This window comes from Hemitrygon akajei, chromosome 2 (genome assembly GCF_048418815.1).
Source record: "Hemitrygon akajei chromosome 2, sHemAka1.3, whole genome shotgun sequence".
Lineage (NCBI taxonomy): Eukaryota > Metazoa > Chordata > Chondrichthyes > Myliobatiformes > Dasyatidae > Hemitrygon > Hemitrygon akajei.
The window spans coordinates 82602488-82628612 of NC_133125.1; positions in this window are offsets into that span (position 1 = coordinate 82602488).

Below are 26125 nucleotides of genomic sequence, written 5' to 3' on the forward strand. Positions count from 1 at the left end.
TATTCTGGCATGTTGAGCAAAGTGGTTTATTTCAAAATGTTCTTCATGGAATGACATCACTTTGATTGACAAGTCCAGCTCATTACACTGTTAGCATTTATTTATTTAGGCCAACACAACATTGCTGGGAGATCTTTGGTTGGCATCACTGATTCTGAACTTGGAGCTGTACCTGAAGATAAAAATGATATCATTTGCATCCAAAACAAAGTGTTCTGAATCCAAAATTGAAAATATTTAGCCTTATGTTGGTAATGCAGGAAGTGATAGTGAAATGTTATGTTGTAGCGGTGTGCTACACACAGCGCTGAAATAACGACACGCAGTCAGTGAGTTGCAGTTGCAAAAGAGATTTATTCAAACTTTGCGGCCTCACTTTAAAGCCTTCCTGTTCCTGCCCTCCCCAGGCGGGAATGCTGTAGGGGGTGCATATTCACCATCCCTTCTCACGTGGGGGCTTTTCCCCTTGCTGGTGAAGAAGGCCTGCCTCCCTTTTTGGGACCTGCCTCAATGCTGGCGCACGCCACTTTGTGAGCCGGTTCGAGTGTGCTGGGAAGTGGGTCACCACATAACCCCCCACCCCCCCCAGAACCAGCGATACACCCCCCAACGTCCTCAGTCTGGGTCGGACTCTGTTTGGGAGGTCTACCTTTGCGCTGCAGTGCCTGAATCTCGACTGGCTGCGCCAAGTCCACATGGGCCGGTTTGAGTCGGTCCACTGTGAAAACCTCCTCTTTCTCCCCAATGTCCAGCACGAATGTGGACCCGTTGTTTCTGATCACTGTAAACGACCCCTCTTAGGGCCGTTGTAGCGGTGTCCAGTGTCTGCCCCATCGTACAAAAACAAACTTACAGTTCTGCAGGTCTTTGGGTACGCAGGTTGGGTTCTGCCCATGCTGTGAAGTGGGTATGGGGGCCAGGTTACCGAGCCTTTCACGTAGCCTGTCCAGGACTGCTGCGGGTTCTTCCTCTTGCCCCCTTGGGGCTAGTATGAACTCTCCTGGGACGACCAGGCGTGCGCCGTACACCAACTCAGCCGACGAGGTGTGCAGATCCTCTTTGGGCGCCATGCGGATTCCGAGCAGGACCCAGGGGAGCTGGTCCACCCAGTTAGGCCCTTTGAGGTGGGCCATGAAAGCCGACTTCAGGTGACGGTGGAAACGTTCCACTAGTCCGTTCGACTGTGGGTGGTAGGCAGTTGTGTGGTGTAGCTGTGTTCCCAAAAGGCTGGCCATAGCTGACCACAGGCTGGAGGTGAACTGGGCGCCTCTGTCGGAGGTAATGTGGGCTGGTACGCCAAAGCGAGATACCCAGGTTGCAATCAGTGCTCAGGCGCAGGATTCGGAAGTGGTGTCGGTGAGCGGGACTGCCTCCGGCCATCTTGCGAACCAGTCTACGATAGTCAGGAGGTGCCGTGCTCCTCATGACACTGGCAGGGGGCCCACAATATCCACATGAATATGCTCGAAACGCTGGTGGGTGGGGTGGAACTGCTGCGGCAGGGCTTTAGTGTGCCACTGCACCTTGGCTGTTTGGCAGTGCATGCACGTTCTGGCCCATTCACTGACCTGCTTGCGGAATCTGTGCCAAACGAACCTGTTGGAGACCATCCTGATGGTTGACCTGATGGAGGGGTGCGCTAAGTTGTGAATGGAGTCGAAAACGCGCTACCGCCAGGCTGCCAGGACGATGGGGTGGCGTTGGCCGGTGGTTACGTCACAGAGAAGGGTCCTCTCACCTGGGCCTACAGGGAGGTCCTGGAGCTGCAAACCGGAGACTGCAGTTCTGTAACTAGGGATCTCCTCGTCTGCCTGCTGCGCCTCAGCCAGCGCTTCATAGTCTACCCCTTGGACTAGGGCTTGGATGTTAGGGCGGGAGAGGGCGTCCGTCACGACATTGTCCTTTCCCGAGACATGCCGGACATCCGTCGTGTATTCGGGGATGTAGGACAGATGTCGCTGCTGGCAGGACGACCAGGGGTCGGACGCTTTCGTGAACGCAAAGGTAAGCGGTTTGTGGTCCATGAACGCGGTGAAGGGCCTACCTTCTAAGAAGTACCTGAAATGCTGGATTGCCAGGTATAGCGCCAACAGTTCCCAGTCGAAAGCACTGTGTTTGAGTTTGGGTGGTTGTAGGTGTTTGCTGAAGAACACCAGGGGTTGCCAGCAACCCTTGATGAGTTGTTCCAGCACCCCACCGACTGCCGTGTTGGATGCATCCACTGTGAGGGCGGTAGGGACGTCCGTTCTGGGGTGCACTAGCATCGCGGCGTTTGCCAAGGCTTCTTTGGTTTTAATGAAAGTGGCTGCGGACTCTTCGTCCCAGGTAATGTCCTTGCCCTTACCCGACATCAGGGCGAACAGCATGATTCAGGCTGCTGATGGGAGGAAGTGGTGGTAGAAATTCACCATACCCACGAATTCCTGAAGGCCTTTGATTGTGTTGGGTCGGGGGAGATGGCGGACCGCATCTACCTTGGCGGGCAGAGGGGTTGCCCCGTCTTTAGTAATCCTGTGGTGCAGGAAGTCAATGGTGTCGAGCCCGAACTGGCATTTGGCCGGGTTGATTGTTAGGCCGTATTCACTCAGTCGGGTGTACAGTTGACGGAGGTTGGACAGATGCTCCTGACGACTACTGTTCGCTATGAGGGTGTCATCCAAATAGATGAAAGCGAAGTCCAGGTCGCATCTCACCATGTCCATTAACTGCTGGAACGTCTGTGCGGCATTCTTTAGGCCAAACGACATGCGGAGGAACTCGTAAAGGCCGAACAGGGTGATGAGTGCCGTTTTGGGGACGTCGTCCGGATGCATCGGGATTTGATGGTATCCCCGGACGAGGTCTACCTTGGAGAAGATCCGTGCGCCGTGCAGGTTTGCTGCAAAGTCCTGAATGTGCGGCACAGGGTAGCGGTCCGGTGTTGTAGCCTCGTTCAGCCAGCGGTAGTTGTCGCATGGTCTCCAGCTCCCTGTTGCTTTGGACACCATGTGCAGGGGGGAGGCCTATGGGCTGTCGGACCACCGTATGATCCCCAATTCCTCCATCCTCTTGTACTCCTCCTTCGCCAGTCGGAGCTTGTCCAGGGGAAGCCTTTGAGCACGGGCGTGGAGGGGTCGTCCCTGTTCATCAACGCCGACGGCGGCTTGTCTCCCAAACCATGCAGGTGCAGTAAGCGGGCAGTTCGCTTGCGCCGTGAGAGTCCGAAAGTCCTTATGAGCAAGGCTTTGAATTCTGTGTATTTGCCGTCCTCCGGCGGCGACTGTATGAACTCCTCAACCTGGGCGGCTGTCTCCTGGTCGAGGGAGTTCACCACGTAGTAGTAACGTGTGGAATCTGCGGTTATCTGCCAAATGTGGAATTGGGCTTCTGCTTGCTGGAACCATAGGTGAAGTTGCAGCGTCCAGAAGCTTGGCAGTTTTAACGAAACTGCATGAACAGATGCGGCGTCGGTCATCTCTGGTCAAATATCGTTTGGGCCGTCGGGGTCACCAATTGTACCGGTGTGCTACACACAGCGCTGAAATAACGACACGCAGTCGGTGAGTAGCAGTTGCAAAAGAGATTTATTCAAACTTCACGGCCTCGCTTTAAAGCCTTCCTGTTCCCGCCCTCCCCGGGTGGGAATATTCACAGTCCCTTCCTGCACGCGGGCTTTTCCCCTTGCTGGTGAAGCCCTTTTTGGGACCGGCCTCAATGCCGGCGCGTGCCACTTTGTGAGCCAGTTCGAGTGCGCTGGGAAGTGGATCGCCACAATGTAATATTATAAATGCTCTTCCCAACTGCACAGAGGCAAAAAGAGAATTCACCAAGGGATCATATTCTACCTATCTACCAATGATCGTTGGTGAGGGTACTGGGTAATTGTCTTCAACGTTCAGTAGCCATTCATCAGTTATAGTAAGTTTATGGAGAGGGTGCAGGAGGTTTTCCAGCATGCAACATGAACGAGCATTATGGAAAGATAGGACAAACTTGTGTTGTTCTCACAAGAGCACTGGAGGTTGTGAGGAGACCTGACAGAGATTTTTTTTTTAAATTATGAGAGGCACAGATGTTCCCCAGGGTAGAAATGCTGATTTCCAGAGAATATGGTTTTAAGTTTGGGGGGGAGGTAGTAATTTTAAAGTTAATGTGACGGGCAGATTTTTTACAGTGTGGTAGGTGCCTAGAAAGCGTTACAGGGACAGTAGTGGAATCAGGTGGTTTGGTGGAGTTTAAGAGGCTTTTAGATAGACACATGAATATGAGGGGCAGATGATCGGGACAGGGGACAATATGGATGGTTCACAGGAGGAGGACATTTAGTATAAATTGACATCAAGACTTGCACAACAGCATGGGCTGAATAGCGTATCCACTGCTGTACCTCTCCATGGTATAATGTTCCACTTCTTTTAATCATTTGTGAGATTTGAACATTTTTTGCAATTACTCACATTTATTATCCATACTAAAATATCCCTGAATGCAAAAGACAGTGAAGAGGCAACTACACTGGCATGCCTGGTATTGAATTTAATGGAAATCAAATGCTATGAAATTAACCCTTGAGTTTTCAATGCAGTTTAAGAATAGCATGCAGAGGTTAAAAGTAAACCTGCTGTGTGTGAGCAGATGGCAAACAGAATTGTGTTTCTAGTAGTCAAGATGAATGGTTTCAATGCAAAGAGTCATCTGTCTTTTTCCCTCAATAGAGCTAACCAACCTGCTGATTTTCTCCAATGCTTTGTATGTTGCTCCAGATTTCAGCATCTGGAGTCTCTTGTGTCTCCACTCTAGACCTCTATTTCTGTCTTGACAAATGGAATTTTACAGAATTATCTGCCTTTAGTTTTGACTTACATCATGTGTGTTTTGTTTTGATATCAACACATTGAGAGTCGTATGGTAGGAGTGGTTAGTATTACTCTATTACAGCACCTGCCACAATCTATAGAGAGCTTGTACATTCTTCCCATGACCATGTGGGTTTCCTCCGGGTGCTCTGGTTTCCTCACCCACGTTAGTTGGTTGATTGGTTACATTGGTGAAATTGGGTGGTATAGGCTCATTGAGCCAGAACAGCCTGCCACCGTGTTGTATCTCAAAATTAAAAAAAGACAAGTTGCTCTATAGAGGTACAGAGACCAACGGAGGGGTCTGGAGAAAGCTTTGTGCTATTTTCAGCAAAGATTACTCATTCAGGGAAGACGGCATCTGGCATACTGATATAAAATTTGATGATGGTATCGTAAAATGGGCAGGTGATAATTATCCAGGATATAAATATACAGCATACATTAACTGAATGTCTGACCAGCCTCTTGGACATAAGTGAACATAATGACCATCTTGTACAGCTAGCTTATGCTGGCAAAAAGAAAATAGGGAGTGGAGTGATGTATTTCATATGTTGAGACACAAGGACAATGGCATTTCGGTGACAATGTAATTAACATAACAAACATTTATCTCTTTAGAATGGAACTAAATTCCTGTGACATTATTCCTTTCGATGACTGACTAAATCTTAATTTTGAAATTCTCTATGTCTTCCATTCTCTTTGTGATCTTATTCATACCCAGCCATTCCACAATATTCTCAATACTGAAATGGTCCACTGTAAAGGAGGCTTCAGACATACCCCAAATTTAATTGTTCTGCCACTGAAGGTTGTGCTTTCAGTTGCCCAAGGCCTAGGGTTTTGAAGATTCCAAACTGAATCTCTCACATTGCTAAATCTCCCTTCTCCTTTTGGATATAATGGATCCTTACACTTTTGCAACACCAAAGTTCTTCAGAAGTTAGGAATGAGGCATAAAACCTTTTGCTTTTAATTGTTTTATTAAGTGTTACAAGGGCAAAAATCAGAACTGAAGAAGCATGGAGAGAGAGAATGATAAAAGAAAAAGGCAGACAAATGGAGAGCAGGAAGGGGGCAAAAGAGTAAAACACAAAATAATGTGGTCTTTTTATACCAGACTACTGATAACAGAAATTTAATTGAACTTCCAATGATAATATTAACCAATGAAATAGCCAGATTCAAGTAATGTGACACCCGCTACTAAAAACAAGAAATTTCAAGGAAACTACAAAGGCAACTGGAAACACTGAAAGACCCTACGAACAAACGCATGTATACATAAATTATATAAAAACTGTTTATGCTGATTATATTAAAATATAAACAAGTATAAGAAAGTTAAATTACAAGATAAATAACAATTCTACACCACAACCCAGAAGATATTTATCGCTGACCCAACCTTTGGTCTCTGCCCGAACATATCATTATGTAGATTTGTTTCAGACTATGTTTTGAAATACCTAGAGTTAGACCTGTCGAATCACTGCAGCACAGTAGAAATCATTTTGTCCTTTGTATCATTGACTCTTCCTTGTGGAGCAATCTGCTTAACCTCCTTCCTCCTCTTTCCCCATCCTCTGCACCTTGCTTTCCCTGCTCCTGATCTAACTCCTAAAAAAAAAAGAGGCATAGAGGCATCATCTTACAGCACCAGTAATCTTTGATCGGGGTTCAATTCCCCCCATTCCCCGTAAGCAGTGTTTAAGTTCTCCCTAGGACTGTATGGGTTTCCTCTCCCATTCTAAAGATGTTTGGTTAGGGTAAGTAACTTATGGGAAACCTGTATTGGTATCAGAAGCATGGTAACAGTTGCAAACTGCCCCAGCACAATCTTCACTGATTTAATTTGATGCAGGCGATGCATTTCACTCTATTCTTGATGTATATGTGGCAAATTAATCTTCTCCTACTTTTACTATTGATTGTTCACTATCTTCACCATCACTGAGCTTCATAAAACTAGCTGCTTGAAGTAAAATGGTTTGTTCCCCTCACACCACCCTGCATCTTTTGTGTAATCCAATCCCATCATCACTGGTGTGCTTGTCTTATTGTCAGTAGTCTGGAAGCTTGATCCAGTCTGCATGCGCTCCATGTGCACGTCAGCTGATTGACAGATCATGCCATCAGAAATAATGCAACTAACAACATCATTGCTACAGTATGGGACTACACTGGCTGAGAAAAAAATGACTGCAGAAATGGCCAATAAATATGACATTGACCAAGCTGAGAATGAATATACATAAACATGGAACTTTGATTGTAATAAATTCCATATGATACTATAGGAAGATAATCAGCCATAACTCTTATGCTGGTTATTTAAAGTCAAAAAGTCATAAAGCATGAAAACAGTTAAACTAGTCTATGCCTACCAAGACGTGAATCTAAACTCCTCCCATTTGACTGAGTTTCACCCCTAATCCCTCTAAACCAGGAGTTCCCAACTTGGGATCCACAGACCCCTTGGTTAATGGTAAGGTCCACGGCATAGGAAAGGTTGGGAGCCCCTGTTCGAAACCCTTCCTGTTCATGGACAAATCCAAGTGTCTTTTAAATGTTGTTGTACCAGTCACAGCTACCTACTCTGACCATTCATTCCTTCCTATATAAAGAAGTTGACCATCAAGTCCCTTTTAAGTCTTATCACTTTCAACTTAAATCAATGCCCTCTAATTTTTTTTCACCTCTATTTGGTCACCTCTATTTGGTCACCCCTCTATCTCCTACACTCCAAGGCATAAATTCCGAGCCTACCCAAGCTGCACCACTCCAGCAACCCTTAAGTCAACTCTAGCCTAATTGCAGGATACTTTACAAAGACTAATTGTAACTCAGAACATTGAATGCTGACAGCTTTCTTGCTTCCTTCACCCTGTGAGTTTATTCTTTTCTTCCTTTTCAGCTGTGGGTGGCACAGTAGTGTAGTGGTTAGTGGAATTCTTTAAAGTACAGCTGTAAGATCAGGATTCAATTTCTGCTGTTGTCTGTAAGTTCTCCCTGTGACCATGGGTGCTCCAGTTTCCTCCACATTCCAAAGACATACAGACTAGGATTAGTGAATTGTGAGCTTGCGATGTTGCCACCAAAATGATGACACCTGATCCTACTGGCCCCAGCACAGTCTTTGGACTATGTTGGCTGATGTTGCAAACAACTTAGATCACTGTATATATGACAAATAAAAGCTAATCTATTTATTTTATTTAGAGATACAGCATGGAGTTGGCCCTTTTTCACCAGTTTAATCACAGGAAATTTGCAATGACCAATTAACCTACCAAGCAGTAGACTGGACCGCGGAGTGAAAGTGGAGCACCTGGAGGAAATCCACACATTCTGCGGGGAGGACGTACAGACATTGGAATCCGACTCCCTGAGCTGTAATAGTGTTGCACTAACTACTACACCACCAAGACAACTTCTGCCGTGGTGAGAGATTTTTATCTCTCTTTAATCTTTATATATCCAATTACATTCAAATTCCCATAACATTTACATGTATACTAACAACTGTTTAGTCTGATCCTACTGACTATATACATCTCACAGTGTCAAAAAGAGAGAAAGGAATTCAGCATTCAGCTTCTTTAATTAATTAATTCTGTTCAAATAATTTAAACGGAATGCAAATTATATTTTTCCTTGTGAACCTCTAAGAACCATCACTCAACACTTTGTAGAGGTGTATTATGTAGCTATTGGAGAAAAGTTTTTTTATATATTTGAGAATTAAGTTTTTCAGAATCCTACTTTACTGAAGATGTGCACAAATGTAATATATTAGAAAATTATAACATGAAATGATTGCCCGGTGATTTATGCATTTGTGATCTGATTAATAGATTATAACAATGAGATACACGTTTTCTCAATATCTATACAAAAAGTAATTTTTGAAGATGATTTATCCATTACTACTGAGCGTAATAATTGGCTTTTTCATTTTGTGCAGGAGAATGTTTGGAAAACCAATGTAATGTGTCTGTAGATTGAGGGATGTAGACTGAAAACATTTATTAACCATATCTGCAGACTTCATTCAGTTTTGTATAGCTTTTTTTAAAGTACAATCAATAACTAGTTTTATTTTTAAATTGTTTATGCTGATTTATTTTCAGACTGCTGGAAAATGACACTGAAGAGGTAGCAATGGGGAGCAAAGAAATGACAGGCAAAATGATTGTTTCAGTTTTCACTGTGGAAATTCAAGAATAGCGGGGGGGGGGTGCGGGGGGGGGGGGGGAGAAGTGTGTGTAGTCCACAAAGGTGAAGCTGTTATTCAGGAGAAGGTACTTAAAAGGTCTAAATGTCATTAAGTCCCATGGACCAGATGGAGTACACCTCAAAGTTCTGAAAAAGGTGGCTGAGGATATTGAGGAGGCATTAGTAGTGATCTTTCAAGAATCTCTAGATTCTGGAAAACTTCTGGAGCACTTGAACATAACAGATTTCATTCAACACCTAATCGAAAGAAAAACAGAGAAGTTAGTCTACTTAGTATTTCTTTAGTGAGGTGTTCGTAAATGATATCATGTTGTAATAATGGATGCCATGTACATATTTCATGCATAACCCATAATGAATATCGCAATCCAACAATAAATTTCCAATATTACTGAAATATTAAGTACACTATACTCCTCCTTAGCTATAAACTCCAACTCAATAAAAACTACATCTCAACTCAAATATGTAACACATTATTCACTAGTCATCTTGTATATTATATATACATTATACTGTATAATACAACTACTATAGAGTCGGCCCTCCTTATCCGTGAATTCCGCATGCGCGAATTCAACAAACCGCGAATGGCGAAAACCCAGAAGTGCTCTTCCAGCACTTGTTGTTTGAGCATGTACAGACTTTTTTTCTTGTCATTATTCCCTAAACAATGCAGTATAAAAACTATTTTACATAGCATTTACATTGTATTAGGTATTATAACTAATCTAGAGATGATTTGAAGTATATGGGAGGATGTGCGTGGGTTATCGTGGATCGGGATCGAAAAAAATCAAAAGTTCTTACTTAGTAAGTCAGAACAGGTACATCCGGTATTATTTAGCGTCAGTTAGTCAAAAGTTTGTCTTCATATATAGTATATATTTTACCTTTCTATGCATATAATACACTTAAGAACGTATGTTTCAGCACCAGGCTCGGGAACAGAAGTTCCCGAGTTCAATCTAGTGACAGATCGCTCCCAAGTGCGCTCTGCACTGTGCCGGGTTGATGTGGAGGATCAAAAACCCAAAACCCCAGAACCCAATAATTAAACCACTGCGTTGCTTAGTAATAATTGTAGCTTTCATCGGGGCAGGGCCTTTCTCGCATTATCCTTTAAAATTGTTCCAATCGTTGATCAACGTAGCCTAACACTTTTCCAATGACCAATGGCATTTCACCTCTTTCCAATCGCTTTATTATTTACACTTTAATTTCAATCGTTATCATGATTATTTTCGTGAACAGAAACAGTGCAGATTCAGATCTCTACCGCTGGGTCTTAATGTCCACCGCACTGAGACAGGTTAAATAAGGTCTGGGATTCCGCTGTATCCTAAGATCCATAGCATTGAGACACGTTGAATAAGGGACTTGAGCATCCGCGAATTTTGGTATACATGAGGGGTCCCGGAACCAATCCCTCGTGTATAAAGAGGGCCGACTGTAATTTTTAAATTGTCCTGTTCTGGCCTAAAGATTTAATTACGGTAGAGGATTTCTTACAACACACACAAAATGCTGGTGGAACACAGCAGGCCAGGCAGCATCTATGGGAAGAAGCGCTGTCGACGTTTCGGGCCGAGACCCTTTGTCAGGACTAACTGAAAGGAAAGATACTAAGAGATTTGAAAGTAGAAGGGGGAGGGGAAAATGGGAAATGATAGGAGAAGACCGGAGGGGGTGGGGTGAAGCTGAGAGCCGGAAAGGTGATTGGCAAAAAGGATACAGAGCTGGAGAAGGGAACGGATCATGGGATGGGAGGCCTAGGGAGAAAGAAAGGGGGAGGGGAGCATCAGAGGGAGATAGAGAACAGGAAGAGTGATGGGCAGAAAGAGAAAGAAAAAAAAGGGAGGGGATAAAAACTAAATATATCAGGGATGGGGTAAGAAGGGGAAGAGGGGCATTAACGGAACAGAGAAGTCAATGTTCTTACATTGTAAGGATTTCTTACTTATGTGGGATAACGTCTTTCTTGAAAAGAGGGTTGTGGGCATCTGGAACAGTGCATGGCAAATTGCTCCAGGCCACCAGACAAAGCTTTGAGCCAATACTTTCATTTCGACTACACCTAGATGACTGGCATGAAGCTACTCCAAAAACCTAGCTCTCAGCTTGGATGGTACAACAACTCCCAATCCCATATAAGGCAACTCCTGTCAAGAAAGTTCATCTCAGTGTTGGTAAAAATAGAGGAACTGGAATTTCTGCTGCACATTCCAGCCATTTTGTGTGGCCATGTACACCTGAGAAAGTGTGGGGCCTTTCTGGTTACCCTTTGGATCTTCTGTGCTGAATTAAGGAAACTTTCAGTTTGCATTTGAGATAATATCTCCACAGGAATAAACACTTTTATAAATTTAAGGTATTTCCTTTTCCAAGGGTAAATGAGACAATCCATCAGTATTTCCATGATTACTTGTACTCTTGAATTCGATTTGGTAATTGTGTACTCCAAGGAACAGAGCTGATCTCTGCATCCATGCTGCTGCTATTAAGGGAACCTCTTCCATTAACTGCAAATGGATACCAGTAGTTGATCATCAGTAATGAGGGTAAACTGTCTCCCATACAAATACTAGTTGAAATATTTTGCACCCCAAACCAGACTCAAGGCCTCTCAGTCAATCCAAACAGTAAACACAAAGTGCACTGCAGATGCTGTGGTCAAATCAAGATGTACAAAAAGGATGGATGAACTCAGCAGGTCTGGCAACATCTGTTGAAATGAACAGTCAACGTTTCGGGTCGAGACCCTTCGTCAGGTCTAAAGAAGGAAGGGGCAGGGGCCCTATAAAGAAGGTGGGAGAAGGGTGGAAAACTAATCATAGGAAAGATCAAGGGGTGGGGGAGGGCAAGCAGGGAGGGGATAGGCAGGAGAGGTGAAGAAGGAATCTAAGGGGAAAGCACTATGGGTAGTTGAAGAAGGCAGAGTCATGAGAGAGGTGATAGACAGCTAGAAGAGGAGACAGAGTGAAGGTGGGATGGGGGAAGGGAGAGGGAGGTAATTACCAGAAGTTGGAGAATTCGATGTTCACACCAAGGGGTTGAAGACTACCCAGATGGTATATGAGATGTTGTTCCTCCAACCGAAGTTTGGCCTCATCGTGGCAGTAGAGGAGGCCATGTATGGACATATCGGAATGGGAATGTGAAGGAGAGCTGAAGTGAGTGGCAACCGGGAGATCCTGTCTGTTGCGGCGGACGGACCATAGGTGCTCGACGAAGCGGTCCCCCCATAACTACCTTGATTAAACCTCTTCCCACCCTGCCAAATGCAAAAATTCTATACCCTATTCCCAGTTCCTCTGTTTCCGCCGCATCTGCTCCAAGGATGAGGCTTTCCGTTCCAGGACATCCCAAATGTCCTCTTTCTTTAAGAATCGTGGTTTCCCTTCTGCTGTCATCAATGATGCCCTCACCCACATCTCCTCCATTTCCCGCACTTCGGCCCTCACCCCATCCTCCCATCACCACAACAGGGACCGTGTTCCCCTTGTCCTCACCTACCACCCACCAGCCTCCGGATCCAGCATATTATCCTCCGCAACTTCCGCCATCTTCAACAGGACCCCACCACTAAGGACATCTTTCCGTCTCTACCATCTCTGCTTTTCGCAGAGATCATTTCCTCTGCGACTGCCTGGTCAACACGTCCCTCCCCACAGATCTCCCACCTGGCACTTATCTCCGCAAGCGTAAGTGCTACACCTGTCCCTACACCTCCTCTCTTACCACCATTCAGGGCCCCAAAACAGTCCTTCCAGGTGAGGCAACACTTCACTTGTGAGTCTGTTGGGGTAATCTATTGCATCCGGTGCTCCCGGTGCGGCCTCCTCTATATCGGCGAGACCCGACGCAGATTGGGGGACTTCTTCATCGAGCACCTACACTCTGTCCACCACCAACAGACAGGATCTCCCAGTTGCCACTCACTTCAACTCTCTTTCACATTCCCATTTGGATATGTCTATACATGGCCTCCTCTACTGCCATGATGAGGCCAAACACAGGTTGGAGGAACAACACCTCATATACCGTCTGGGTAGTCTCCAGCCCCTTGGTATGAACATCGAATTCTCCAACTTCCAGTAATTCCCTCCCTCTCCCTTCCCCCATCCCACCTTCACTCTGTCTCCTCTTCTAGCTGCCTATCACCTCTCTCATGACTCTGCCTTCTTCTACTACCCATAGTGCTTTCCTCTTACATTCCTTCTTCACCTCTCCTGCCTATCCCCTCCCTGCTTCCCCTCCCCCACCCCTTGATCTTTCCTCTGATTGGTTTTCCACCCTCCCCCCACCTTCTTTATAGGACCCCTGCCCCCTCCTTCTTTAGTCCTGACGAAGGGTCTCGGCCCGAAAAGTTGACTGCTCCTTTCAACGGATGCTGCCCGACCTGCTGAGTTCATCCAGCCTTTTTGTATGTCTCTCAGTCAATCTGTGGGTAATATTTCTCTGCAGTGATAAAGGAACATGATGGAAAGGTTATGAGGCATTTACTTCCATCACTCATAACATGTGACATAACTGCACTTGTACCATAAGGTAAGGCATCACAGGCTAGCTTCACTGGGTGATGTGGAAAATCATATGCGAGTACAGTGTCTGCCATCACCATTTCCTGTCTTTTAGAAAGCCACCTCACAATACTTTGTCCATTGCCATTTCTTCCCAATATGTAGTAATGAGTTCAAGTGGAGGAGCACCATAGCCAGGTTTGGCAGGAATTTGTTAAAGTAATTGGCCCTGGGCATCCAGCACTGCTTGAATTTTCTAAACACACTTGTGCAATCCTTGTGTGTTAATGGTCCGAACACACTGAGTGATGCTTGGTTTAAAAAGCTCACATTTGTCATGTCATGCTCTAAGCCCATAATTTTCTATTTTTGTAATACTGGCTTGAGGTTTCACCTATTCCATGTCGTCCTCATGGGTATAATATCATCCATGTAACACTGGTCCATAGCTTTCTGCTAGAGTGCAAGCGCAGAAACTAAGCCTATTTTAGCAATGAAGCCCTTTGTGAGTCTTTATGCTGAGAAACTCTTTGGACTCTTTTTCCATCTTCATCTGTAGCTAGGCCTCAGCAGTCCATTTTGCTGAAGACCCTTTGTCAAGACTGAAGAGGGAGGGGGCAGGGGTGCTATAAAGAAGGTGGGAAGAAGGCTGGTAGGTGCCAAGTGAAAAACCAATCAGGGGAAAGATCAAGGGGTGGGGAGGGGATAGGCTGGAAAAATGAAGAAGGAATGCAAGGGAAAAGCACTATGGGTAGTAGAAGGAGGGAAACCATGAGGGAGGTGATAGGCAGCTGGAGGAGGAGGCAGAATGAAAGTGGGATGAGGGAAGGGAGGGGGAGGGAATTACCAGAAGTTGGAGAATTCGATGTTCATGCCAAGGGTCTGGAGACTACCCAGACGGTATAGGAGGTGTTGTTCCTTCAACCTGAGTTTGGCCTCATAATGGCAGTAGAGGAGGCTATGTATGGACTTATCCGAATGGGAATGTGAAGGAGAGTTGAAGTGGGTGGCAACCGGGAGATCCTGTCTGTTGCGGCGGACAGAGCGGAGGTGCTCGACGAAGCGGTCCCCCAATCAGCGCCGGGTCTCACCGATGTAGAGAAGGCCACACCGGGAGCACCGGATGCAATAGATGACCCGAACAGACTCACAAGTGAAGTGTTGCCTCACCTGGAAGGATTGTTTGGGGCTCTGAATGGTGGTAAGAGAGGAGTTGTAGGGACAGGTGTAGCACTTATGCTTGCATGGATAAGTACCGGGTGGGAGATCCATGGGGAGGGATGCGTGGACCAGGGAGTCGCGGAGGGAACGATCCCTGCAGAAAGTGGAGAGGAGTAGAGAGGGAAAGATGTGCTTAGTGGTGGGGTCCTGTTGAAGGTGGCAGAAGTTGCAGAGGATAATGTGCTGGATCCAGAGGCTGGTGGGTTGGTAGGTGAGAACAAGGGGAACACGGTCCCTGTTGTGGTGACGGGAGGATGGGGTGAGGGCCGAAGTGTGGGAAATGGAGGAGATGTGGGTGAGGGCATCATTGATGACAGCAGAAGGAAAACCATGATCCTATTTGTGATGTCCTGGAACGGAAAGCCTCATCCTGGGTGCAGATACGGCGGAGATGGAAGAACTGGGAATAGGGAATAGCATATTTGCATGTGGCAAGGTGGGAAGAAGTATAGTCGAGGTAGTTATGAGAGTCAGTAGGTTTATAGAAGATGTCAGTGGACAGTCTGTTTCGAGAGATGGAGACCGAGAGATCGAGAAAGGGGAGAGAAGTGTCCGAGATGGACCAAGTGAATTTGAGGGCAGGGTGGAAGTTGGAGGCAAAGTCGATGAAATTGACGAGCTCAGCATGGGTGTAGGAAGCAGCACCAATGTAGCGAAGGAAAAATTGGGGAGCAGTACCAGTATAGGTTTGGACCATAAACTATTTCACATAACCAACGAAGAGGCAGGCATAGCTAGGGCCCATACTTGGTCTGAAGAAAGTGGGAAGAGCAAAAAGAGAAGTTATTAAGTGTGAGTACCAGTTCCACCAACCGAAGGAGTATAGTGATGTTGGGGAACTGGTGAGGTCTATTGTCCAGAAAGCAGCGGAAGGCTTTGAGGCCTTCTTGATGGGGAATGGAAGTGTGTAAGGATTGGACATGCATGGTGAAAATGAAGCAGTCGGGACTGGGGAACTGGAAGTTATTGAAGAGGTGGAGGGCATGGAATGTATCCCGGATGTAGGTGGGGAGGGACTGAACTATGGGTGACAAAATGGAGTCCAGTTAGGTAGATACAAATTTGGTGGGGCAGGAGCAGGCCGAAACAATGGGTCTACCGGGACAGTGAGGCTTGTGGATCTTGGGAGGAGGTAAAACCAATCAGTGTGGGGTGTGGGAATTATGAGTTTTTTGGCTGAGGATGGAAGGTCTCCGGAGTTGATAAGGGCAGTGATAGTACGGGAGACAATGGTTTGATGTTTTTTGGTGGGGTCCTGTTCCAGGGGTAAGTAAGAGGTGTCAGGGAGCTGCCATTTGGCCTCACTGATGTAGAGGTCCGTCCGTCAGACCACTACAGCACCACCTTTGTCTGCGGGTTTGATGGTGAGGTTAGGATTAGTGTGGAGAGAGTGGAGGGCAGTGTGTTCAGAGGGAGTGAGGTTGCAACAGGAGACAGGAGTGGTGAAGTTGTGATGGCTGATGTCTCAGCGACAGTTGGAAATGAAAAGATCTAGTGCAGGTAGAGGCCCCAGGGGTGGGGGGTGGGGGGTGTCCAGGAGGAGGAAGGTTGAAGATAGAATTCTCCAACTTCCAGTAATTCCCTCCCCCTTCCCAGTTTCACTCTGCCTCCTCCTCCAGCTGCCTATCACCTCCCTCATGGTCCCACCTCCTTCTACTACCTGTAGTGCTTTCCCCTTACATTCCTTCTTCACCTGTCCTGCCTATCCCCTCCCCCACCCCTTGATCTTTCCCCTTACTGGTTTTTCACCTGACACCCACCAGCCTTCTGCTTCCCACTCTCCCCCCACTGTAATGGGGGGGGCATTGGGAATGGACCCAAATGCAGGACACAGGCACTGAAGTACTAGGAACAGGACGGGACCGGTCACAGACTAGGCTCGGGAAGCAGGACCAGGACGAGGGTCTGGGAATAAGGTGCCTGGGCATGGACTCCGAGCCCGAGACTGCACAAAGACCCAGAACTTGGGTCATGACTCAGGCTCAGACCCCTAACCAGGCAAAGACATGACAAGGCCTGGGATCTTGAGGCTTGAGGCTGGGGGCTTGGAGGCAGACTGGGAACTGTACATCACCATAGAGCCAGGGCTTCTCCTTCGACAAGCCAGGACTCACTTTAACAAGACACTAACATGAGACTGGACAGAACATAGACATAGAGCCGGGACTCCACTCCCACCAAGGCGGGGCAGGTCCATCCATCGGGTAACAGCAGAACAGCCTGACTTACCCGACAGAGGCAAAGACAAGACAGATCCCCTCACAGGGCAACAGCAGAGCAGCCTGACTTACCCCACAGGGGCAAGGACAGGAAGAGACAAACACCAAGGAACAACAGACAGTTCCATCTCTGCCTCAGGGTTGTTCCCAGTCACAGTTACAGCCAGCAACTTTGGCTGGCTACAGAAACAACCAGATCCCTACCTAGCTCAGAATGGCTGATAGCCATCCAGCTGGCCCGGGAAACAGCCGAATCCATACCGCAATGACCGCTCCGACTACTGACAGCAAGGCTCCCAGAAGCAATGGTTCTCCAACACAGCCTAACAATGGCAAGTGGCCATTCTAGCCTTCCACCAGCCATTTGCTCCCAGGGAATCTTAACAAGACAACCTCCCAACCACACTCAATCCCAGGGCCACTTATATTCCCAGTGAACAAGATGAGCATCAGGTGCTTATGATTAAGTCCAACCAAAACAAGGGACTGCTGGAGGACCTGGAGTCCGGAGTCCGCGGACTGGACCGTGAAGTAGAATGCGGACTTCAGACCGGACTGTGACACCCACCTTCTTTATAGGGCCCCTGCCCCATCCCTCTTCAGTCCTGACGAAAGGTCTCAGCCAGAAACATTGACTGCTTGTTTCCACGGATGCTGCCTGACCTGCTGAGTTCCTCCAGCCTGTTGCGCATGTTATTTTGTCCACTTAGTTTTTCATTAGCATGGCAATCATATATGACATGGTGCATAATGACATATGCCATTCATGTACTTCTTAAAAATAGCTCAGTGTATGATGTAAACAAGGAGTGTTAAATCAAACTATATATTTATTATTAAAATACTAAATATGCCTCTGTAAAGACACAATATCTTAGGCCAGTGTCAAGTTAGTGTCACTGACCTTTGTCCAAGTCCTTTTGAATATTCTCTGCTTCATGAACACTACCTACGCCTCCACCCATTTTTGTATCATCCACAAACACTGCCACAAAGCAGTCAATTCTGTCATCCAAAGCATTCATATAAAACATGAAAAGAAGCTGCCCCACTGACCCCTGCAAAACACCATTAGTCATCGGCAGCCAACCAGAATAGGCCCCCTTTATTCCCACTGCTTGTTGCCTGCCATTCAGCTAATCTGCTATCCATGTTAGTAGTATCATGTGCTCTTATCTTGTTAAGCAGCCTTATGTGTAGCAGCTTTTAAAAGGCCTTCTGAAAATCTGAGTGCACAACATTGACCATTTCTGCTTTGCCCATCCTCCTTGTTATTTGCTCGAGAAATCCTGACGGATTTGTCAGGCAAGAATTTTCCTTAAGGAAACCATGCCGACTTTGACCTATTTTACAAGTGCCTCCAAGTAGCATGAAACCTCATCCTTAATGTACGCAAACATCTTCTCAACCACTGAGGTCAGGTTAACTAGCCTATAAGTTATCTTTCTGTCTCACTCCCCTCTTACAGAGTGGAGTGACATTTGCAATTTCTCAGTCCCCCAAAACCATTCTAGAATTTGGTGATTCTTGAAAGATCACTGCTAATGGTTCCACCATCTTCTTTCAGAACCCTGGGATATAGTCCATTTGGTTCATGTGACTTACCAGAAGGCAGGAGAATGGGGCTGAAAGGGGAAATTAACCAACCATGAGGGAAAGAGAGCAGGCATGATGGGCTGAATGGCCTGAATTTGCATCCCATGTCTACGGTATTATGGGCTCTGATAAATATGGCCTTGACCACCAGGGCATGTTAGACACTAGGTCATATACAATTCAAACTTAAATCTTTAGAGACCCCACCAAATACAAGGTGGAAGTCAAGTACAATGAAATATTTCTCAGTTTCCTTTGCAAAGCTACTGTAATGATGTTTAAAAATACACTACCCATTACAAATCAGGATCAGCATCCCACCTACCTGCTTAAACATCAAGTTACCAATGTTTGAAATGCCTGTCAAGTTCTTGTCACAGATTGATAGAAAGAATCAACGTGGACATCTATCTATACTAATTCTACATTAATCTTTATTTTATTCCCAAATTTTCATCAACTCTTCCTATATCCTACTGCTCACTTACAGACAAGTGGCAATTATCGTAAACCAATTGTCAGTTCACTTGGATACAGCCCAAGTGTGGAGAGAGACACTGAAGTAGATCAATAGTTCACAGACTTTAATGTGAGCATGGTTAAGAGGGAAAGGAAAATAATAAACTCCAGGCCAAACAGGGCCGTTTACTAAAACTCTCAAATGGAAAATGATGCTGAAAGGAATGAATGAATGAATGAATGAATGAATAAATAAATAAATAAATAAATAAAGAGATAGATAGATAGATAGATAACAAATACCACTAGTCTTCAGTCCAGTTTCTCAGGCAAGGCCGAATGCAAACAGGCAGCGTAATGTTGCTGTGCTTTGCTCAAGTCTCAACAAGTGCTATGATGAAAAGAAGGGAGTTAAATACTGTCACAATGAAATGACAATTACCTTACATGCATATATTCATGAATGCAATTGCTGTGCTGTCAAGTCTGTGTTTGTCACAGAGCACCCCTCCCTAGGTGCAGCCCCTGAGGCCCCTCACACCTGTTCCCACTGGAAGTCCCGGATAAGCAACTTGTCCAAGATGTCCTTCGCTGGAGTCCAAGAATGTCCTTCAGAACCATCCCAATCCTCAAGGTACTGGACTTTACCACGTACCCGGTGAGATGCCAGGAGGCACTGCACCATATAGACCAGGGACCCATCTACCAAGAGGGGAGAGGGGAAGGTGGGGTGACTGGGGCCAGGGGAGAGATAGTAACTGGGTTGAGCTAGGAAACGTGGGTGGATCTTCTGTACAACATCTTGTTGACAGCCTTTTCCAGTACAAACAGTTCCCTGCAGCGTGGTGCCAATTTCCGGCTCTTGACATTCAGGGGAAGATCCCTTGATGCCAACTAGACCTCCTCTTTTGGCTTGAATGGCCGTACCTGTCAGCAGAGCTGATCACCCTGCCAGGCACGTTGTTTCTGGGCGTGCAGCAGAGAAGTTCTGGCTCGTCTCCGGGTGCGCTCATAGCACTGGATCAGCTGTTCATCAATCTCCTAGTCATGGAAGAGCGGGGGCTGGAATCCCTTCTGGCATTCAAAGCGGGATAAACGCCTTACGTCTGTGGGTCTGAGACCTTCACGACAAAGAAGCTGTGAGCATTACACAATTCAGGGAAGTTGACTGAAGAGAGAACTAACCCATCAAGACTCCCTTCCCTGCTGGGGCTGCTCTTGTTCTTCCAGAGACAGGTGCAAGCACCCTACTTGCATTGGCTCCTCCATGGACGGGGTGCTGGGTGGTGAGGGAAAGAGAGGGGGTGAGGGAAGACGGTGGTCAGACGGTGTGTAGGAAGCTTGCAACACCCTGTGCCACTCAGTTACCCGATCGGCCACTTGAATAGCCAGATTAATCAAGTCATGCAGACTATCCAGCTCGTCCTGGACGGAAATCTCGTGGCGGACCCCTGCGTTCAGTCGACGTTGTAAGGCAGTGATGAGAGATCTCTCATTCCTTCCCGTCTCTACTGCAAGCGTATGGAATTTGACTGGCGTAGGCTCTCACCATCCCTTGGCCTTGCTGCAGGTCCAAGAGCTGGTTGGCAGCCTCCTGACCCCCTACTGCAGGGTCAAAAACTCTCCTCAACTGTGGAACAAACTGTCAGAACGACATGGTGGCAGGGTATCCTTGCTCCTGTAAGGCCGTGAACAGGCTGAGTGGAGGTCCATCTAGGAGATTGACCATGTACGCCAGTTTTTACACATCATCACCAAAACAACCAGGCTGGGCTTGTAATTTCAGCTCTGGGTAATAAAATTCCTGCAGCCATCAGGATCACCAGAGTATCTGCCCATTGATGGAATACTTGATACTTGTGCGGACGCAGGATTCTGTGGGGGTCCAAAGGCGGGAGTCAGTTTTGGTCCAGGCGCAGGAGTGGGAGCAATAGCAACCGAGGTTGGGAAAACAGAAAAGGTGCTGGGAGTGGGACTGATGTGGGTGAAGGCTGCTGAATTGTGTTGGCAAGTATATCTGCAGAAACTCTTGTGTTTTTGGTTAATATATTGTCACATTGTCAAATACCATCCATACAGATCATTTCAACATATCAGTTAGTTAGTTGAAGTCTGTCCCGAGACTTATAGGCTCATCAGGCCAGTGCTTATGCTGCTTTCTGTGGCGTGAAGCCACTGAGAGTACAAGACACCCCTGGATAGGACGTCGGTCTGTTGCAAGGTTAACCCCAGAATTTTGCCCATACCCATTTTCAACTGGGTGGACTGGAGCAGTGTGTGGTTAAATGCCTCGGCTGAGGCTCAAACTCAGATTACTAGTCCAACGCCCTAACCACTTGGCCATGTGCCACACATCATATCAGTACTTTGAGGTAATACAGAAGAATCCAATAAAGGAATGCAGAATATGGTGTTATATTTACAGAAAATGCACCATGCACGTAGACAGTAAGTTGCAAGACCACGATAAGGTAAATTGTGAGGTCAAGAGTCCATCTTTACATACAAGAGGCATAATCAATAGTAAAAACAGTTGAATAGAGGCTGTTATTAAGTCTGGTTGCAGGTGAGTTTAAGCATTTGTATCTTTTACCTGCTGGGAGGGAGGGGAAGACAGAATGAACAGGTGGGAGGGTAGCCTCCAAGCTGATGGCATGAACATCAACTTCTCCTTCTGGAAATGTTTTTCTCTTTTTTTCCTTCCCCCCCCCTTCCATTTTCTTCTATTCCCCACTCTGGTCTCCATCTCTTCTCACCTCCCTAATACTTGCTCCTGTGCCCCTCCTTTTTTCCTTTCTCCCATGGTTCACTTTCCTCTCTCATCAGATTCCTTCTTCTCCAAGCGTTTTCCTTTCCCACACACCTGGCTTCACCTACAACCTTCAAGCCAGTCCTCCTTCCCCTCCCCTCACCTTTTTATTCGGGCATTTTCCCTCTTATTTTCCAATCCTGTTAAAGGGTCTTGGCCAGAAATCTTGACTCTTTATTCATGTTAGTATCTGCTGAGCTTTTGCGTATGTTGCTATGATTATATTAGCTGCTTTGCTAAGGTAGTAAGAATTGTAGACAATGGAGAGGAGGCTGGTTTCTGTGATGTGCTGAACTGTGCTTATATCTCTCTGCCATTTCTTGCCATCTCAGGCAGAGGAGTTCCCAGGTGAAGCCACGATGCATCTGGACAGGATAGTCTCCGTGGTGCATTCATGACAACTGGTGAGGTCAATGGGGACATGCCAAACCTCTTCAGCCTCCTGAGGAAGTAAAGACACTGGTGCATTTTCTTGGCCATGGTCTCTACCAAATTGGTGATGTTTCCTCGCAGCAACTTGAAACTTTCAAAAATCTCAACCTCAGTATCAATGATGTAAACAGAGACTTGTACACCAAACCCTCCCTGAAGTCAATGACCAGCTCTTTTTTTTATAAAGAAGCTTCAATCTTCTTTTTTGTTGCTGTCAAGAAGGAATAAAAACAAATATGAATAGATAAAATCTGAGCTCTCTTTCCACAATACTTCATTGATGAGAAGTACTTTGTGGTCTCCTGAAGTCCTGAAATAATCAATATATGAGGGGAATTTTTTTGGTCTTTATTTAATGCTGCTTCTTAGGTAACATGCAGCATTGTTTAGAAAGAAGAAATACCATATGTAAACATTTCTCACTGAAGCAATTTGATACTTGCATTACATACTTCAGACAGGCAAACATAATACCAGTAAACTATATGCCTTGTGGTAATCTAGTAAATATTCAATCTGAGCAGAGGCAAGAGAACCTCTATTAAAGTGTTATTTGATAGTAACACAATTGTTACAAGGCAAAAAACAGCTTCCATTGGCTGTGTACAATGACATGTGTTTCTTCAACCACAGTATTGCCCTGGAAGGGTCAGTGAGCCTACCAATGACACTAAAATGTATTGATGTACTATCAAAAGCACAGTTGGCAGAGGGTGAACTTGACAGTGTCTTAGATTTCCCTAAAGAAGGAAAATATGATTTTGCTTGACAGTTGTCTCACCAGCTGAGTAAGAATGAACAATCTTCATCTAACCATGACTGATACATTCAAGTCATGAGCTGGTCTGGGACCTGAACTATAACCTTCAAACTGTGTAATGTGCAGATCTTTGTTCAGTGTCTCACAAAGCATTTTGAAATCTCCTTTATTAATGTTATTTAAAATTGCTTTTGACTGTCTGTTTCTTTATTTACTAATCTTTCTCTGAGATAAACTTTCATCATCCAGCCAAATCATCATGTAAGACCTTGTCTTAGATTCACTTGTATTGTGGGAAGTAAGAAAACATTGGCATTTCCTCCCTCTTTTGGAAAAATGTTTCATTTAGGTTTCAAAGGTACATTTAATGTCAGAGAAATGTATTCAATATACATCCTGAAATGCTTTTACTTCACAACCATCCACGAAAACAGAGTAGTGCCCCAAAGAATGAACAACAGTGAAATGTTAGAACACCGAAGTCCCCTCCAGCTCCCCCCCACACGTAAGTGGCGGCAAAGCAACGATCCCCTGCCCTCACCCCACCAGTGAAAAAAAAGCATCGGCACCCACCACTGAGCACTCAAGCGTACAGCAAAGACACAGACTTACAGTACCCCAAGGACTATTTGTTCACCCAGTACTCTATATATCACAGGTTCCCTCTCTCCCTAATAAGGGAAAAAGAGGTGCCTTCATTTCACAGCGAGAGGGGAAACATAACAAACAACTGGCTGGTTTACGATGAGCACTGTGCCCAAAGATGTCAGGTCTCTGGGCACACAGCTATAGACCTTCCAATTCCCACTACACACCCATCTCCTGTTGGGACACTGACTTTCGATCCACCCGTCTCCAGAGCCACAAGATCTCGGCCCTCCCAAGGCGAGTTGAACTCTTAGCCCGTGCCTTTGGCTTGTGGAATAACGGCCAGTTGTGAAACCCCGAGAGTGGGCATTCCCGCAAAGAACTGAAGTCAGAGTGTAACGTGTGGCTATTTGAGTTACTGTTGCTTGTCAGCTTGAACCAGACTGGCCATTCTCATCCAACCACTCGCATTAATGAGGCATTTTCATCCACAAACTGCAGCTGGATGTTATTTAGTTATTCGCACCATTCTCTGTAATAACTAGAGACTGTTGTGTATGAAAATCCCAGGTGATCATCAGTTTCTGAGATACACAAACTACCTCTTCTGGCACTAACTATCATGCCATGGTTAAGGTCACTTAGATTACATTTTTCCTCATTCTAATGTTTAGTCTGAACAGTAACTTATGCTCTTGACCACGTCTGCATGCTTTCATGCATTGAGTTGCTGTCACAAGATTGGCTGATTAGATATTTGCATTAACGAGCAGATATTCAGCTGTACCAAAGTTTTTCAGTCCTACCCTAAACTTCAAAAGCACTAAGGACTGTTTTTTGAAAGTGGTTGGATCATAACAGGGGCTAACTTTGCATTTTACCAATCGTCAGCAATAGTTAAATTAGTAGAAATCTAACAGTGCTCTTTTTATGTGGTCACAGTAGCACAGATGTTAAATAACCATACTGATCACCTAGACAATTAACCTTGAAATAAAAGATTGAATCCCACCATAGCAACCAAGGAATTAAAATTCAACTAATGTTTAAAAATCAGGAATTGAAACAAAAAAAAACAAAACAATGCAGTAAAATAATCTCTAAAACTACAGAATTTTCACCTCATTTCATGAGCACCCTTCAGAAAAGGAAATCTGTTTACATGGCTTCATTTAGCTAATATATGATTCCAGACCCACTGATATGATAGAGTATTATTTACTCTCTTTAATTGTCAAGTACATCAGTAAGTTCAAGGAGCAACTGGGTGCAGACAATCAATACTGCTTTTGCCATGTCGAATACATTTTCCTCATATGCTATCGCACTTGAGATCAGGGAAAGAGAAAGCAAATGCAGAAACATATGCCACATAAGAAATGAAAACACTGTTGAGATTTCCAGATTTTAAGGAGCAGGGGACAGGGATGTTAAAAAGAATGTATTAGTTATCTTAGAGGGCATAAAGGTGGATTGATACATAGGACTTGAATCTCATCAGGTTGTAGCAGCAGTTGTAACAGGAGGTGCCGACAGAGATTTTTAAACCTTGGCTGGCTACAACCAAGTGCCTACAAGTGGCACTTGTGCCAAGCGACTGGCAAATATGGCATCTTAATTTAAAAAGGTAACAATAAAAAGCAATAAACACAAAAGATTCTGCAAATGCTGGATTGAGCAACATCCACAAAGTGCAGAAGGGACTAGCAAGTCAGATTGCATCAATAGTGAGGACTTCATCCTGATGAAGTAATTTGACCTGAAATATCAAAAAAGAGATACAATAGATTTTATGAATAAATATATATAAAACAGAAAATGCTAACAAATAACCAATATGGAAAAGACCAACTGTGTGAATAAAAATAATTCTGAAAAAATGAGTTGTAAAGAGTCATTGGAAGTGCGTCTATAGGCTGTGGAATCATTTCAGAGTGATGGGTGAATGAAGTTGTCCATGTCAGTTCAGGAGCCTAAAGGTTGTAGGGGAATAATTATTCCTGAGCTTGGTGGTGTGTGACCTGGGACTTTTGTATCTTCTGCCTGATGGTAGCAGTGAGAAGAAGACATGACCTGGATGGTGTGAATCTTTGATGATGGATGCTGTATTCTTGTTGCAGTGCTCCATTTAAGTATAATCAATGATGAGGAGGGAATTGGCTGTATTGAACACTTCCTGTAGCATTTTCCATTCTTAGGCATTAGTGTTTCCATACCAGGCCATAGTGCAACCAATTAAGATATTCTCCACTATGCATCTTTTAGAAATCTGTCAAAGTTTTTAGTGTCATGCCAAATCTACATAAACTTCCAAACAAGTAGAGGTGCTGCTGTGCTTTTCTTTTTTTGTGTAATGACACTTCATGTGCTGGTCACAGAGTAAATACAGTAGTCTGATATGTTAATGTCAAGGAATTTAAAGCTATGACCCTCTGTAT